Source organism: Xyrauchen texanus, chromosome 36, assembly GCF_025860055.1.
Source record: "Xyrauchen texanus isolate HMW12.3.18 chromosome 36, RBS_HiC_50CHRs, whole genome shotgun sequence".
In the NCBI taxonomy this organism is placed as follows: Eukaryota; Metazoa; Chordata; class Actinopteri; order Cypriniformes; family Catostomidae; genus Xyrauchen; species Xyrauchen texanus.
The window spans coordinates 1806901-1821900 of NC_068311.1; the positions used below are offsets into that span (position 1 = coordinate 1806901).

The 15000-nt window shown below is 42.7% G+C and overlaps 1 pseudogene; it reads right to left on the reverse strand.

Annotated features, from left to right (window-relative positions):
- Window positions 1-3996: 3996 nt before the first annotated feature.
- The window catches only part of LOC127629651 (eukaryotic translation initiation factor 4 gamma 1-like), a 59030-nt pseudogene continuing 48026 nt past the window's right edge, over window positions 3997-15000 (reverse strand).

A 15000-nucleotide genomic window follows, 5' to 3' on the forward strand; every position in this document is an offset into this window, starting at 1 on the left:
CTCTCACACTTTTATGCTGCCTTTATGTGCTTTTTGAGCTTCAAAGTTCTGGTCACCATCCACTTGCATTGTATGGACCTACAGAGCTGAGATATTCTTCTAAAAATAAGTAATTTGTGTTCAGCAGAAGAAAGAACGTCACGCACATCTGGGATGGCATGAGGGTGAGTAAATGATGAGAGAAAAGCCAATTTGGGGAGCACTGTCCCTTTAAGAATAAAAGTTATTCACTGGATCTTCTACGTTCGGCCAAGAATATTAATATTAAGAACAATAATTGGCTTTAAATGGAGGTATTATGTTGCTATATGGTGCTCTGGAGTGTTTTGCCCATTTCTTGCTCCGAATTAGAACATTTATTGGTAAAAGTTTTAATCAGATACATTAGAAATCTGCCCATGTCAGAGCAAACAACCATCAGCACTGAATGTCTGAGTAACTGAAGGTCTGCAGAAGAAATTAGTTTGTGAGCTTTTAGACTTTATAAACATTGGATCAGTATTATATAATTTACCGCATCAACAGTTTCTAGATCAGAGAACAGAATCCCCTCTTGAATGCAGATTCATTTCAACGTTACAAGTGTGTGTGTGTGTATAGTGTGTGAGTGCGCATGTGTGTGTGTGAGTGCACGCGTGTGTATGTATGCGAGTGTGCGCGCGAATGTGAGTGTATGTGTATAGTGTGTATGTGAGTGTGTGCGCGCGTATGTGAGTGTATGTGTATAGTGTGTATGTGAGTGTGTGCGTGTGAGAGAGTGTGTATAGTGTGTGTGTGAGAGTATGAGTGAATGTGTGTGTGTGTTTGTATGTATAGTGTGAGAGTGTGTGAGAGAGAGAGAGAGTGTGTGTGTGCGTGCGCGTGAATAGTGTGTGTGAGTGTGTTCTAGAACAAAAAGTAAAAGTCTTTCAGTCATTTTTTTGTAATCTGAACATGTTTGAAGGTGCTGCTGTGAGTCTGTAATGTGTCACGTGTCCCTCGAGAGTTTCTCATTGGGTAAAATAAGGTTTGTGGAAATCATGACTCGAATATAACTGGCATGTCGTTCTGTAACATGACACACATTTATTCCTCAAACGTTTATTTTGAAGAATACATAAATTCAAATGTTGATGTTTAATGGGGCCACTAGTTCAAACTTTAGAATGAATCACTTTGAACAAAATTAAAATTGATATTTACAGACAGAGAGATGTTTAAAAACATGAATAATGTAATAATGTTGTTTACAATCAGAGTAATGGATGAGGGAAGAGCGCCATCACGTGGCGATTAAAGGAACTCAGATCACATGATTAATTCATCAGTATTCATTTCCATATCAGAGACCATATTTACAGCTGCACACTTGCAGTGAGAAAATGCACAGGGAAAACTCAGAGTCATTTGTTTGGGAATCAGACTGCACTGGTCACACCGTAGATTCAAAAGAACCGACTCATGAGAGTCATTTGTTTGGGAATCAGACTGCACTGGTCACGCCGTAGATTCAAAAGAACCGACTCATGACAGTCATTTGTTTGGGAATCAGACTGCACTGGTCACACCGTAGATTCAAAAGAACCGACTCATGAGAGTCATTTGTTTGGGAATCAGACTGCACTGGTCACGCCGTAGATTCAAAAGAACCGACTCATGACAGTCATTTGTTTGGGAATCAGACTGCACTGGTCACGCCGTAGATTCAAAAGAACCGACTCATGAGAGTCATTTGTTTGGGAATCAGACTGCACTGGTCCCGCCGTAGATTCAAAAGAACCGACTCATGAGAGTCATTTGTTTGGGAATCAGACTGCATTGGTCACGCTGTAGATTCAAAAGAACCGACTCATGAGAGTCATTTGTTTGGGAATCAGACTGCACTGGTCACGCAGTAGATTCAAAAGAACCGACTCATGAGAGTCATTTGTTTGGGAATCAGACTGCACTGGTCACGCAGTAGATTCAAAAGAACCGACTCATGAGAGTCATTTGTTTGGGAATCAGACTGCACTGGTCACGCTGTAGATTCAAAAGAACCGACTCATGAGAGTCATTTGTTTGGGAATCAGACTGCACTGGTCACGCTGTAGATTCAAAAGAACCGACTCATGAGAGTCATTTGTTTGGGAATCAGACTGCACTGGTCACGCCGTAGATTCAAAAGAACCGACTCACGAGTCATTTGTTTGGGAATCAGACTGCACTGGTCACGCCGTAGATTCAAAAGAACCGACTCACGAGAGTCATTTGTTTGGGAATCAGACTGCACTGGTCACGCCGTAGATTCAAAAGAACCGACTCACGAGAGTCATTTGTTTGGGAATCAGACTGCACTGGTCACGCCGTAGATTCAAAAGAACCGACTCACGAGAGTCATTTGTTTGGGAATCAGACTGCACTGGTCACGCCGTAGATTCAAAAGAACCGACTCACGAGAGTCATTTGTTTGGGAATCAGACTGCACTGGTCACGCCGTAGATTCAAAAGAACCGACTCACGAGAGTCATTTGTTTGGGAATCAGACTGCACTGGTCACGCCGTAGATTCAAAAGAACCGACTCACGAGAGTCATTTGTTTGGGAATCAGACTGCACTGGTCACGCCGTAGATTCAAAAGAACCGACTCACGAGAGTCATTTGTTTGGGAATCAGACTGCACTGGTCACGCCGTAGATTCAAAAGAACCGACTCACGAGAGTCATTTGTTTGGGAATCAGACTGCACTGGTCACGCCGTAGATTCAAAAGAACCGGCTCACGAGAGTCATTTGTTTGGGAATCAGACTGCACTGGTCACCCTGTAGATTCAATAGAACCGGCTCATGAGAGTCATTTGTTTGGGAATCAGACTGCACTGGTCACCCTGTAGATTCAATAGAACCGGCTCATGAGAGTCATTTGTTTGGGAATCAGACTGCACTGGTCACGCCATAGATTCAAAAGAACCGACTCATGAGAGTCATTTGTTTGGGAATCAGACTGCACTGGTCACGCCGTAGATTCAATAGAACCGGCTCACGAGAGTCATTTGTTTGGGAATCAGACTGCACTGGTCACGCTGTAGATTCAATAGAACCGGCTCACGAGAGTCATTTGTTTGGGAATCAGACTGCACTGGTCACGCCGTAGATTCAATAGAACCGGCTCATGAGAGTCATTTGTTTGGGAATCAGACTGCACTGGTCCCGCCGTAGATTCAAAAGAACCGACTCATGAGAGTCATTTGTTTGGGAATCAGACTGCACTGGTCACGCTGTAGATTCAAAAGAACCGGCTAATGAGAGTCATTTGTTTGGGAATCAGACTGCACTGGTCACGCTGTAGATTCAATAGAACTGGCTCATGAGAGTCATTTGTTTGGGAATCAGACTGCACTGGTCACCCTGTAGATTCAATAGAACCGGCTCATGAGAGTCATTTGTTTGGGAATCAGACTGCACTGGTCACGCTGTAGATTCAAAAGAACCGACTCATGAGAGTCATTTGTTTGGGAATCAGACTGCACTGGTCACGCTGTAGATTCAAAAGAACCGACTCATGAGAGTCATTTGTTTGGGAATCAGACTGCCTCTGATAAAAATACATCAAATTCGGTGATTATGTATGATTTCTGGTGGATGTTTTTGTGTGTGTGCATCAGGGCATGCATTTTGGGCTAATGCCACCCACATCTTAAAAGCAAACTGTGAAAGTGTGAAAATTACAAAAGGATTTGAACACGTTTTTTTTGTCCTTTTTCATTGCAATAATCTTTATTATCTTTTCCAGTTTCAAATGTGAAAAGAGCCATTAATTTCTCTTAATTAAATACTTAAAGCAAAAGAAAAGAAAAGAGAAATATTTACATAATTTCATTAAACTTTAATCAATAACTAGAGGAGGATAATTGTACAAGCCGGGGGTGGGAGTGGGGTGGGGGTTAAACCGCAAAAATAAAAAAAATAAAAAAATGAAATACAGGAAAAAAAAAGTCACAAAATTAAAACATGACTTTAAAGTTAGTATTTCTATTTCCAAAAAAAAAAAAAAAAATTATTTACAGGGCGCTCCTGAAATGCATCTCCACTCCAGGAAGCCCAGAAGGCATGTAGTATTCAAACTCTCTCAGTCTCAAACTCTCTCAGTCTCCAGCTTTTGCATTATTTTTTACTCTTAAGCATTTTTAAAGGGTTATATATATATATATATATATATATATATATATATATATATATATATATATATATATATATTCAAGCTGTAATAATGATTTATTTTGTAAAGTCCACTACAGGTGCAAAAGGTGCGGGTAAACCTCTCAATCTCTCCTCTTCAAAGAGTCCGCCCCTCTTTATTTCTTATTTTTAAGTTTTAACGTTTTTCCATAAAGTTTGATGTGTTAAGGAACCGCATGTCAGGTCAGGTGAGGTCAGACCGGCAGAAACGTCCCCCCGGCGAGCAGCAGCAAAAAGGTCAAAGTTCACGTCTCTAGCGCGTTCCCGCGCACGCGTCGCCACCCCGGAGCTGCAACGAAACGACACAAGTCCGCCAAAACTCGCAGCTCTGATACGGGCGACGCGATTTGCATTTTTGTGTGTGTGTGTGTGTGTGTCAGAGTTTCCATCATAAAAAAGTAGAAAAAGCAAAGACCTCAAAATCACTCCAAAAAAAATAAAATAAAATCCAAAACGAAATGGCAATCCTCCTCGTACGCACGCGATCACCCGGTCCACTCAAAACTAGATCAGCGATAATGAATATAACGGATTTCCGAACAAAAAAAATAGAACCAGGGAGTGACATCATAAACGAGTGATACGATGATGTCAGCAATGTCCGTCTCCACGGCAACGGGAGCGTGAAAGAGCAAGCAGCGATGCGAACGACTAAAAACCCCACAGACTGTAGTGAGCAGGTAAGGCTTGTTATCCTCTAATACTCGTTATTTCCTTGCGCAAACGAAAGACTAAACAAACAAAAACAAAAAAGTCACCAGATGTCCAAATACTGAAAAACCTCCCAATCGTTTCTTTTTCCATTTGTACTCCACGTCAAACGTTCTTTGTAGTGGGCGGGGCCAAAAATCTAGCTGTTGTCCGATTCGTCCTCAGCTTCGCGCAGCCAGGTAAAGAAGGCGGTGACTGATTTGAGGGCGACGCCCTTGCCCAGCTGTTCCGCGGGGTCTTTGCTCGACTCCCACTTATAGAAGCCCTCCTCTTTTATGACGTCCTCGTCATACAACACGTCAAAAAACATCCGCAGCAAATCTAGAGAAAGAGGAAAATATGATTGATTCATCTGGTGCAGGAGAATAATCAGAAGGTCTTAATCGCCAAAACAAAGACCACTTACTCGGAGGTTGCTCCATTTGAACCATGACACTCTGGAGAGCGTACAGCGCCTGCAGTTCTTTCTGCTCGTCTTTAAGGTAGCGCTGCAGCAGCTTGGCCCTCTGGGTAATTTCTTTAGCATCTACTTTATATGGGTTCTCACCTGGACAATCACAAAACATAGGGTGAGATTAGAGGCAGATTGGAGAAGAGAACAACCAAAATGTCACAATTAAGGAACGAGACGGGATTGAAGAGGCAGATGCACTCACAGATGACGGCAGACTGACAAACTGCTGTCATCAGCGCTCGGATGAATGTGTTGGATGCCGTTTGCTGCTCATCCAGGTTAGCCTGCACAGAGGTCAAGGTCATTAAGGTGACACAGGCATTAGCAACATCAACTGAACATTATGGTACAGAACCAGGCTCAGTTTCTTCTCTTCTGTCCTTTTCTTATAACATGAAGCGGAAGATTTTCAGTGAATTAAGACTTAAAATTCAGTCTGTTCTTCACACAACGCTCTCTTATGACTTCTGATGACTTGAAATGTAGCGCACGTGGTGGCGTTGTTACTCTCCTCAATCAGGGTGGTGGAGGACGAGTCTCAGTGTCCTCCGCGTCTGAGAACGTCAATCAGTGCATCTGATCACGTGACTCGTTGTGCATGACACCGCGGAGACTCACAGCATGTGGAGACTCATGTTACTCTCCACGATCCACACACAACTCACCACACACCACATTGAGAGAACCACTAATCACCACCACAAGGAGGTTACCCCATGTGACTCTACCCTCCCTAGCAACCGGGCCAATCTGGTTGCTAAGGAGACCTGACTGGAGTCACTCAGCATGCCTCGGACTCAATCTCTGAGCAATCTGCTTTGTGGGTGTTAATTTCGGATCCTGTATTGGCACTTTTAGTAGTGAGCAGGACTTCCTGCCGGTCTCCTCTTTATACTACACCTGATCTTGGAGCACACACACAGTTCTGTACCTCGACCCAGTCAATGATCCTCTGGTTGTCGGCTTTCTCTTGTAGCAGTCGCTCGAGTTCTCTCGAGATCTCTTCTGAACTCAGAGAAGATTTACTGCTACTCTTCACACACTCGTCTCCTAGAGGGAATTCTACTCCCTACACACACACACACACACACACACACACACACACGCACACACACACGCACACACACACACACACACACACACACACACACACACACACACACACACCGCACAGACAATAATCAAGACTGTGTATTCACAGTGAAGGAACAGTAACCTGTAATTACACCAGTGCATTACTCTCAGGAACAGACAGACACACACACACACGCACGCACAGAGACACAGGCGCAGGCGCACAGACACAGACACACAGGTGCACAGGCGCGCAGGCACGCAGGCGCAGGCACGCACACACAGGCGCAGACACGCACACACAGGCGCAGACACGCACAGGGACACAGGCGGACACACACAGGCACAGGGACACATGCGCGCGCGCACAGACACAAGCACAGGGACACAGGCGCACGCGTGCAGACAAAGGTGTGCAGACGCACAGACACACGCGCACACCCACACACAGGCGTGCACCCACACACAGACACAGGCGTGTACCCAGACACAGGCGTGTACCCACACACAGACACAGGCGCGCAAACGCACAGACACAGGCACAAGCACAGGGACACGCGCGCAGACGCGCAGACACAGGCGCACACCCACACACAGGCACAAGCACAGGGACACAGGGACACGCGCGCAGACGCACAGACACAGGCGCACACCCACACACAGGCACAAGCACAGGGACACAGGGGCACGCGTGCAGACGCACAGACACAGGCGCGCCCACACGCAGAGACAGGCGTGCACACAATTTCAGTAAATGTCTGACAGATATCAATTTCCCGCTAGTGGTTTATTGAAAGATAATATTGATTACTGATTGAACGGCTGATGAAATTTTCTCAAACCTTCTCAGTGACAAACTTATTGACGTCCTCATCTTCTGGCAGGAAGTCTTTCCAGCTAAGCCCCGCCTCCCTCCACATCAGTCCCACCTTTTTATGACTCTGAGACAGGAAAGAGTTCAAAACTTTATTCAGGGCACAAACCTGTTAATATACATTCACACACCAAGTCTGGATGTCAAGACGCGTGTCGTACCATTGCTTTGCACAGCAGGTTGAGGATATGCGCCAGTAAAACTCCAGCTTTCCCCAGAGGCACCAGTGGTTTAGACACCTCCCTAAAAACGAAGAGAGCAGAGGTCAGAGGTCATACTGAAATGTCAATCAAAGCGGTGCATAAGGATGAATACGGATGTTGTTGTGGTGTTGATTTGTGCTCTGTGTCTATATGTCGATGCATGAGGTCAATGGGGGCGTGTTTGCGCTCACCTGAAAAGCAGGCCCATTGGAATGCCCCCCTCATGCAGCAGGGGGCAGATGAGTTCAGCCAGATACAGCCAGAAGTGAGGAATATCTATAGCCATATCCTCCGCCACCTCCAACACCTCCAACAGCCTAAAGGAACATCACTTATTTGCATAAGCATTATTTTAAATGTTTTCTGTTATAATTTACATAATAATTTTAATACATCTTTTTTTATTTATTTATTTATTTTTTTTTTTATCATATCGTTTTAAAGGACTCGTCGCATTTTATAGCATTTTTTTCTATCATCAAAAATATATTAAAAAACTTTACAATTTGTTACTATTATTTTAATTAGGAATGTCGATTTAATGCGTTAATTCAGTGCGATTAATTTTATAAAAAATAACGTGTTAAAAAAATTACAATTAAAATTATATTAAACTATATAATTTGTAAATACTTAAAGATAACTATGTATAATTATTTCTTCATTATATATTGAATTATTGTTATATGAGGGGCTTTCTCAGCAAATATTTGATTTTGCGATGAATTAATCGGGGCGCCGTGTAATTAATTTAATTAAATGTTTTAATTGATTGACAGCCCTAATTTTAATACATTGTTGTATTTTTTTTCTTCATTTTATAATGTTATTTACAATATTATTTAAATACAAAATCGCCAAAAAAAATAATAAAATAAAAATACAATTTAAATAATTATTTTAATACACTTTTTTTTTTTTTGTCATGACGCTTTAAAGACCTTTCTATTATATTTAATTATTTTACTGACGATTTAGAATGATTAGAGTTAATGTCAAAGGATTCCTCTAAATAAAATCACCAAAACAATAAATAAATAAAAATTAAGATTTAATAATTGTTTTAAAATGTATATATTTTTGTATTTTATTGCAGCACTTCCACCAATCATCTCTCACCCTTTGAAGTATTGTTGTGTTGACAGCGTTTGTGTTTTGACGAGTTGGTGAAACAGTAACCCCATGTGCTCTCTGGTGACGGTGCTGCGCTCAAGTGTCGACTCGATTCCCGTCCGCACAAACACAGAGAGCAGCGATGCGCAGTTCAGCTCACTGACGCACTGCAATGCCTCCTACAGGACAGGAGGATAAACAACAACATCGTTTAGAATTACATTTACTAATGTTATTGTAAGACCAGGAATTAAATAGGGTGTATTACGTTTTCATGTGTGTGTGTGTGTGTGTGTGTGTGTGTGTGTGTGTGTGTGAGAGTGTGTGTGTGTGTGTGTGAGAGTGAGTGTTTGTGTATGTGTGAGTGTGTGTGAGAGAGTGAGTGTGTGTGTGAGAGAGTGAGTGTGTGTGTGAGAGAGTGAGTGTGTGTGTATGTGTGTTTGTGTGTGTGTGTTTGTGTGAGTGTGTGTGTTTGTGTGAGAGTGAGTGTGTGTGTATGTGTGAGTGTGTGTGTATGTGTGAGTGTGTTTGTGTGTGTGTGTGTGTTTGTGTGTGTATGTGTGTGAGTGTGTGTGTGTGTGTGTGTGTGAGTGTGTGTGTGTGTGTGTTTTTGTGTGTATGTGTGTGAGTGTGTGTGTTTGTGTGTGTGTGTGTATGTGTGAGTGTGTTTGTGTGTGTGTGTGTTTGTGTGTGTATGTGTGTGAGTGTGTGTGTGTGTTTGTGTGAGTGTGTGTGTTTGTGAGTGTGTGTGTGTGTGTGTGTGAGTGTACCTTCATGTCATTGATGTGTAAGTATTCCTCTATGATGGCAGCTGATTTCTTCTCCAGTTCTTCTTCTGTCAGGGCAGGTTTAGAGGAAATAGGTGGAGGAGTCGGTGCGGTCTCTCTCTTCACTGTAAAAATAAATAAATAAAACGCTTGACAAAACCTGTAAACAACCGCAACGAAACTCTTTCAGAATCGAATGCACTTTGTACCATCTGCAATAAGAGCATCACTGCAAAAGGCATGAATTAAAAGTGTGATCTGAGATGTTACGAAACATGAGAAACCCAAAATATAAACTCTGTCTGGACCGGTGACCTTTGACCCAGAGCTCTCCGTACCATTCTCGCGGTTACAGCGTTCTCGTTCTCTCTCGCGCTCGTCCGTCATGCTGGACACGCGGCGGACCGTTTCGACGGGACGCTGGTCTTGCTCGCGGCTCCTGTCTTTCTCGCGGCTGAAACTTCGCTTGCTGACCGCGGGACGATTCCGGTCCAGCCGGTCTGATCCGCGATCGTCGCGGCGATCGTAGCGTTCACCGCCCCGGTCCACGCGATCATCGCGGCGGTCAAAGCGATCGCTTCGTTCCCGACTGGAGCTATTCCTGCAAGAAACGCAACGATTAAACCAGTGATGTGAGAGAAAGACAAAATAATACAAAAAGACGATATATCTGTAGATTGTAGGCAACAAACAAAAAAACCCTGACCTGTTAGGAACCCTCCGGTCAGAGTCGCTGTTGGCAGATGATGATGAGGAAGGCTGCTGAAGTGCTGAGAATCGATTCAGCGTGCTCGCCCGAGCAAACTCCTGAGATCCTAAACACCACACACACACACGAAACACAAGTTACTTCACTGTCACAAGTGTGTACGTGTTCCCGATTAAAATCCCACGCACTCACCGCTGTCGCTGGGTTTGGCCCCCGAGCCTCCGCTACTCCCTTTGCCCCAACTGCCCCATGTTCCTTTACCCCCCGGGGCAAGAAGCTGGTTATTGAAGTCCAAAGCGCCCGGCTACATGAGAAAAAAAAAAAATTGACACAGAGTCAAAGATCAAAGCACTGCGCCAATAAAGGGATCGTTCTGGGTGAGTGAACGATGACAACATTTTACATTTTGGGTGAACTGTTCACTTAAGGGTTAAAGAAATCTAAAAGCCAAGCGTAATTGATGGATCAGACCTTAGTGATCTTGCTGAGCCGTGTGGGATCGATCGGTCTGTTTTTGGTGGAAATGGGCACCGTGTTCCAGCCGTCATCAGGGGCCTGGTTGCCACGGGAACCAGGTCCGTGCGGTCCACCGCGGGGCCCCAGACCACCGACCCTCCTCCTCCTCCTCCTCCTCCGCCGCCGCCTCCTCCTCCTCCTCCACTGCGGCCATCCTTCTTAGACAGCAGCTGCTGTTGAACTTTGGCATGTTCTCGGTGCTCTTCAAGCTCCGCCTCCTTGTGGATCTGCTCAATAGTCTTTGGCCCCTGATCTCCTCTGCGTGGGACCCAGTTATTCTGAAAAAGGGAGAGAGAATAAACAAAATATGTGACATTCTGTTAATCAACACTGAAAATGATTTTAAAATATCACATGTACTTTCAGAACAGTGCGATGACACACTTGCCTATTGAACTTATAAATGTATATTATATTAATATTAATATCATTTTAAGTCTGTTTCCTTGCGTTCACAAATGATTGTCTAACTGTTTGCATTAGGTTAAAATGAACCTGCGATATTCCTTCAACTCTTCCACCATCACTCCTATTTCCTCCCCAACACACGTGAAACTTGAAATGTTCTTCAGTTACACACGTGAAGTGTGTGTGTGTGGAGCGCACTAACATACATGGAATCAGTTTTCCAAGAAAACCACGCAGAGAGAGAATGAGATAGAGACACACCCACTCACACACACTCTCACAAACAGACACACACACACACACACAGACAGACACACGCACACACAAACACACTCACACTCTTACAGACACACACAAACACACTCTCGCACACAAATGCACTCAAACAAACAGACACAGATACTCACTCACACACGCACACAAACAGACACACAAACGCACCCTCTAACACACACGCGCACACACAAACAGACTCTCACACAAACAGACTCACACACAGACAGACTCACACACAGACAGACTCTCTCACACAAATACACACAAACAAACACACACAGACACACACACACACACACACACAAACAGACAGACACACTCTTACAAACAGACACAAACACACTCGCACACAAACAGACAGACACCCACACGCACACAAACACACTCACACACAAACAGACTCTCACACACACACACACACACACACACACCCTTACAGACACACATAAACACTCTCTCACACACCTACACGCACACACAAATACACTCAAACAAACACAAAAACAGACAATCACACACACACACAAACAGACACACAAACGCACTCTCTAACACACACACGCACACACAAACAGACTCACACACAGACAGACTCACACACAGACAGACTCTCTCACACAAATACACTCAAACAAACACACACAGACACTCACTCACACACACACACACACACACACACAAACAAACAGACAGACACACTCTTACAAACAGACACAAACACACTCGCACACAAACAGACAGACACACACACGCACACAAACACACTCACACACAAACAGACTCTCTCACACACACACACACACCCTTACAGACACACATAAACACACTCTCTCACACACACAAACACACACACACAAACAGACACTCACTCACACACACACAAACAAACAGACACACACTCTTACAAACAGACACACACACACACACAAACACACTCTCTCTCTCACTCAATCACACAAACAAACCCACAAACAGACACCAAGTCACTCAAATACACACACACACACACACACACACAAACAGACACTCACTCACACACACACACACAAACAAAACAGACATTCACTCACACAAACACATGCACACACTCACACACACACACACACACACACACACACAAGTTATGAGAGCTTACCCTTCGTAAATCAAGAACGTCCTGCAACATGAAACGGGTTCTGGAAGAGGTTTTCTTCTCCTTAATAATTTTCTCCATCTGGTGAAAATACTGATCCATTCTCGGCTGAGAGAGAGAGAGAGAGAGAGAGAGAGAGAGAGAGAGAGAGAGAGATTAATATCACATCAGCAGAGCATGTGTGTGTTTGTATTTTAACACTGAAAATAGAGCTGGACGATCTCAATAATACACATTAATATTCAAAACTGACTGCTGTTGAAATAAATTGTAATGCACTTTTCTAGAAGTCATTAGACTAGATTCACGATCCTTCCTCGTCTCGTGAGTTTGACAGCGTTAAGACAGAGACGTTTTAAACTTCAATATCAATACGCATCAAGGATTCAATGCAGTATATGCAACGAGCAGCTTATCCAGAGAACAAACACACTTACCGACAGCAGACGGCACAAGATAAGAACACGGTGGCCTTATGTTCAATTATATGGAAATAAACAATATTTTGCGTTCTAAAGCCACTTTTTATATCATCTCATTTAATGCTTTACACATGTGCCAAAATAATGTAATGCATTTTTAATTATCTGTATTATAATATATACTATATATACACTATATAGACACATTTTATTCTACTATTTATAATTAATTAATCATATATTGAATTAATGTTATTTCAGGAGCTTTCTCAGCAAATATTTATGTAAAATTGCAAATATTAATTTGATTAATACCATGTAATTAATACGATACAATTTTTAATCGATTGACAGCCCTAGAAAAAACATGATTACATATCAATCTTTTGTTCACGTGCATCTTATTATTTACTGTTTTACATTTTGCATTACTTTTGGATGCAACGACTGTTTGAATTAAATTATGATTCCTTTTGAGAATTTAATCGTGATTAATCGTGTAATTTCCAGTCAATCGTGATTAATCATGTAAATTGCAGTCAATCGCGATTAGTCGCACAATTTTGTCAATTGCATATTTTCTGGTTACCCGCGATTAATCGTGTAATTTCCAGTTAATCGCGTAACTTCCAGTAAATCGCAATTAATCACATAAATTCCAGTCAAATCGCGATTAGTCGCATAATTTTCAGTCAATCGCATATTTTCCAGTCACCATTGATATTTTCCAGTCAACCGCGATTAATCGCGCAATTTCCAGTCAATCGCGATTAGTCGCATAATTTTGTCAATCGCATATTTTCATGGCAATCCCAATTAATCGCATATTTTCCAGTTAATCGTGATTAATTGTGTCATTTCCAGTCAATAGCGGTTAATCGCGCAATTTCCAGTCAATAGCATATTTTCATGTCAATTATGATTAATCGCGTAACTTCCAGTCAATCCCGATTAATCGCGTAATTTCCAGTCAATAGCATATTTTCATGTCAAATACGATTAATCGCGCAATTTCCAGTCAATCGCGTTTAATCGCATAATTTCCAGTCAATCAAGATTAATCGTGCAATTTCCAGTCAATCCCGGTAAATCGCATATTTTCATGTCAATCAAGATTAATTGCATATTTTCCAGACACACACACAGTATTCCACAGAAGATGAAAATGCACAAAAATATCACCAATTCAAGTAACATTATTTCCCAATGTCTAAGTGGGAGGTTGACTAAATGAAAGAACTAGTCTAGGTTGCGTTTTCATTGCTAGTGGCCATTAAACCTCTTAAACCCTCGTAATATTAATTAATAGTGGCTTTCCAAATCTGAATACAACGTCAGGATCTGATTGGTAAATGCGTTAATCACAACGTGTTAATTCCGACAGCTCTAGTATAAACGAATATAATAGATACAACATAATTAATACAGAAACCCTTCATATAGTTATACAGATATAATAATAATAACTACATCGTCCCGCCCGAGCGGTGTGTGCGTGTCACCTTTGCCTTCTCGAAGTCCAGATCTTTCCCGATGGTGGACAGCAGTCGACAGAGACACTCTAAACTCTCCTCGTCGTGATTCTTCAGCAGTTTAACGATACAGTCGTGCATGATCGTCTCCGTTAACATCTTCAACTTGAACAACTCGCCGATGAACTTGATGTTGCCTAGCGACCGTCGCCGGGCTTGGTCTTTGGCCTCTTTGAGCTCATCCTTCAACCTTTGCTTCTCCTCCTCCTGAAAGAGACAGGAAGTGAGGTCACAATTAACCGTTATGCCTTTATGAAGGGCATGGGCTGTGTTCAAACTGTTAAGTCCGCTCAGGTGTGTGCGATTTGCGTTCGTACCCCTGAGGCGGCGTCCAGCTCTTTCTGTTTCTTCTCAAATGTTTCGTCGTCATCTTTGTCCTTCTCGAACTCTTTCTGACAACGATTGAGCAACAACTTCCTGAAATTCACCGTCACTCCAGGTTTATCTGTTGTGGGAACTTTAAGCTACGATGAGAAAGAGATACAAAATGCACACAAATGAAAACGTCATCATTTATTCACCCTCATGCCATCTTTCCCACATATGCAACTAATAGCAAACTAAACTTATACAAGGCTACTGTATGTTTTAATAAGACTTACAGTGCACACGTT